The following is a 3,613-nucleotide window of genomic DNA, read 5'->3' on the forward strand; positions in this document are numbered from 1 at the left end:
TCGCCATGCTGATGCACTGAGCCACTTTGGAACTCTGCCATCAAGAATGGCTTCCTTTATAAATGAGCCTGCTTAGGGTATTTCATTATAATAATGAGATGAAATACAGACAAATATGCACTCTGAATTTTCATGATAACCTTTGGGATGCTTCCAGAATGTGATGTTCTAATTGCCTCATATTATGAAATTTCCATGTGGGTGTCAATATTTAGAATCATAAATGGTAGATTTACAAATAGCATGCGTGTGCGTGCATGCACACACACACACACACACACACACATCATACACCAGTGGGTGTGCACAGGGCTACAGGGCTTTGGCAAACTTACACTAAGCCTTTGTTGATATTTTTGTTCTTGGCCTAATAGTTTGCTCAGCTAATTGTTTTCATTAAAAGCTTTGCAGCCTCAAAGGAGGATTTTAAATTAAATTCTCTTTGAAACAAGGAAAACACATGAAATGTGTTCTTTGTTTTTTTCAGGGTCAAAGCTTCTTCACAAAACTGAGGACAATAGCCATCAGTTAATTAATATATGACCAGAGTATGTCTCAAGGTATCAGCAGACAACCAAATCAAATCCCTGGGGTGTATTAAAGGGACAGGTTCCTAAGCCAGAGGATTTATTTTGTAAGCAGATACCAAGGTAATTCATATACAAACCCAAGTTCAACAACTATTCTACTTGTTTAAAAGCATGAGGTCCCCACCAGACCCCACTGATGATGGTGCTCTCACATGCTAGCTTTGTGGCTTTCTTAAAGTGCTTAACCTCTCTGGGTCTCAATGCCCTCAAGCATAAGTCTGCGCTTCTTTGTCGCTCAACCCCACTCAGGGCTAAGTGCCAAACTTAAGCCAGACTGAAGGGAGAAGGTTGTATCTTACCACATAGAGCTGCTTCCAGATGCTTCCCCATTCCCAGAGAGTCGTCGTCACTTCCTGAGCCAGAGGAATTTCTGCTGGAATGATGTTCTCTGTATTTCTATTTAGGATGGGAGAGAAATTGGTGTGGAATTGAAACCTAGGTGCAAAAGGGATAAAATGCTGTCAATTTTGCATTAAGCTGCAGCCGTTCATAGGGACCTTGCTGACCTTAGACTCCACCAGCTCCAGCAGCCACACAGACTGCATTATACAAATGTAAGGGGCTTCCCTATAAACATCCTCCTTCATGGCGGAGGCCCCTCATGCTCACTATTCAAGCCTAATCTACTTTAATAAGGCCCAAAGGTGGCTGCCAGAGAAAAGTCAAAGTCAGATTCTCCAACCTGACTAATCCCCCCTCAGAAGCAAATTCAAGCTAGAATCAGTATAGATTAGCTCTCTCATGGAGAGAGAAGACACAAACAAACGGCACATAGAAGCCAGATGAGCAGGGGCCCTGAACATCTGCCAGCTCAGATGGCCAATGTCAACTGGTAAAAGGTAGCCACAAGCCTGGGAGGGTTCAGCCTGTCAGCACTGGGATTATAATCATGCACTATCACACCTGGCTTTCTTTTACATGGGTTCTAGGGGACGCAACTGAGGTACTCATGCTTGGAAGACAAGCACTGTGCCAACTGAGCTGTCGCCCAAGTATCCCCCTCCAATTACCTTCTTTTCTCCACTGTCACTTCTTTGATGTGGATAAAGGACGTAGGGAAGATGCCCTGTAAAATGAGAGGTGTATTGTAGGAAAATAGCTAACTCATCTTCATGATTTTTTCCATTAAGCTACTGGCCTTTGAAACCATCAAAGACTTCAAAGAAATAATCCCAGGGTCAGATGGCAGGTATAGACCCCAAATCCACTTGTTCAGGTCTGGTTGTTCTAGATGCCACAGTGGCCCTAGATCCCAAAGAACACTCCAGTCTCCTTGTGGGCATTTATTCTATCAGATAGGCAAGAAGAGAAACTAATTAAGGCATTTGAGGTTCTAGGCCACTCGCCTTATGAGAGAGCTCACCATCTTCCTTTCCTGCCCTCTTCCAGGAAAGCTGCACCCCTTAAGAACAGGAACAATTGGAAGGTGTGGAGTACCTGGGCCTGAGGCAGGTTCCTGGTTTCTTAGGTGTGAGACTTCTCCTCCCTATATTTAACCTACAGGACAGAACAGGATTGTGCCTCCAAGCACAACATGTCAGGGAGGAAGGAGCTCCTATTATCTTCTTACTTAATAAATGTAGCTCATGGAGCAAGGGAAGTTTATCAGATGCCTAGAAATGTCTCCATGAATTGAACCAGCATGCACAGTGGGGACATGTGGCCACTGCGGTCAACACCAGGAGAAAAATGAAATGGCAAAGCAGGTACCAGCTTGAGTGGAGATGGCAGAGCTAGAACCTCTCAAAGAGAACCTGGGCCTGTCCTTTGTGTGTCACAGAGGAGGTTGAGTGAATGCCCCAAACAATGCTGAAGGAAAGAACCAAAGTAGGCTTCACATGGAAAGTTCACCATTTCCCAGAGACCCCAGAGAGGGCGAAAGCATAGTCATAATGGCATATTAGTAAAGGCTGCCTGGAGAAGAGAGCACCAGAGACCACCTTAAAGAGAAAAGGGAGGTAGAAGAGGCACTGCGTACAAAGGGGCACTAGGGGTGAGCACTGATGGCGCAGGCCCTGGGAGGAAGGAGAAGGTTCACTTTTCTGAGGAACAAGGAGAGAATTGCCCTGAGTGGGCAGCGGAGCCAGGTGGAGCCCTCCTACATTGTTCCAAATGAAAACAATATGACTTTACCTGTAACATTTTATGCTTTATGAGGTACCCTCTGTACCAGTCTGCAAAGAGAAAACAGAAACAGGTGTCATTTCTTCTAGTTTTTCATTTGTCTGCTTGATTTTGCTGGTTTCTTGTTTTGTTTTACTTTTGTCTTTATTTTTAACAAGCAAAGAAACTTCTGAAAACTGCTTTAGACCTGTGGTGCAAAACAAACCTGGAAACTGTTGTCTTTGGAATCTGTTGGGTTGATTGCCATCGTTTCAGAGCAGCATCTAGAGGTACAGGGTTTTCGTTCACCTAGCAATGTAAATCCTCCTCTTTCTTTTAGGAAATCAGTGTCCTGGTAAGACCACCAGTCCTGGGCCCTATGGCCCCTGGTACAGGTGGAAGGGGCAGCAGCATCCATCCACAGAGCACCTGTCTCCAGTTCACGGCCCAGGGCTCCCTTCCTTCGTTTACCTGCTTATGATCATAGACATGTTTGCCTCAAACATGGAAGGACTCAGAAATTTTATCAAATATCCTAAGATAGTACCAACAGTTCAAACAGCAGCAAATGGTGTCTAGAACGTGATTTTGCCAAAATTAGTCATTACAAAACAGGTAAGTTCAGGGATAGGCAAGTGACAGGAATTCTAGAAGAGCCTTCCTTTTCAGGAATATCAAAATGAAAACAGAGAGGCACAAGAGCATAAGCAATGCTCACACAGCTTGAACTTTAAACTCAGGCATGTGACTCCAGAACATTCTACTGCATTCACTGCAGCACAATGACCTCATTTGCTAACTAGATATAAGTGTATCTTCAGAATACCATTACTAGCTACCATTCCCAATCGTTTTAATCATGCAAAGCTATATAGGTGCTCTTGTGTTGCTATAGCAACCCTGTAACCTGAGTGCTATCA

At 44.1% G+C, this 3,613-nt stretch overlaps 1 long non-coding RNA gene across 1 annotated transcript; it reads right to left on the reverse strand.

The window, feature by feature from the left end:
* Positions 1-894: 894 nt before the first annotated feature.
* LOC103740078 lies at positions 895-2,769 on the reverse strand. The gene is made up of 3 exons (XR_607536.1): positions 2,724-2,769; positions 1,601-1,656; positions 895-986 (listed from the first exon to the last, which is right to left on the reverse strand). It is a non-coding gene; the product is annotated as an uncharacterized LOC103740078 (long non-coding RNA).
* Positions 2,770-3,613: the final 844 nt, after the last annotated feature.

Source organism: Nannospalax galili, unplaced genomic scaffold (assembly GCF_000622305.1).
Source record: "Nannospalax galili isolate Female #2095 unplaced genomic scaffold, S.galili_v1.0 scaffold13781, whole genome shotgun sequence".
NCBI classification, from domain to species: Eukaryota; Metazoa; Chordata; class Mammalia; order Rodentia; family Spalacidae; genus Nannospalax; species Nannospalax galili.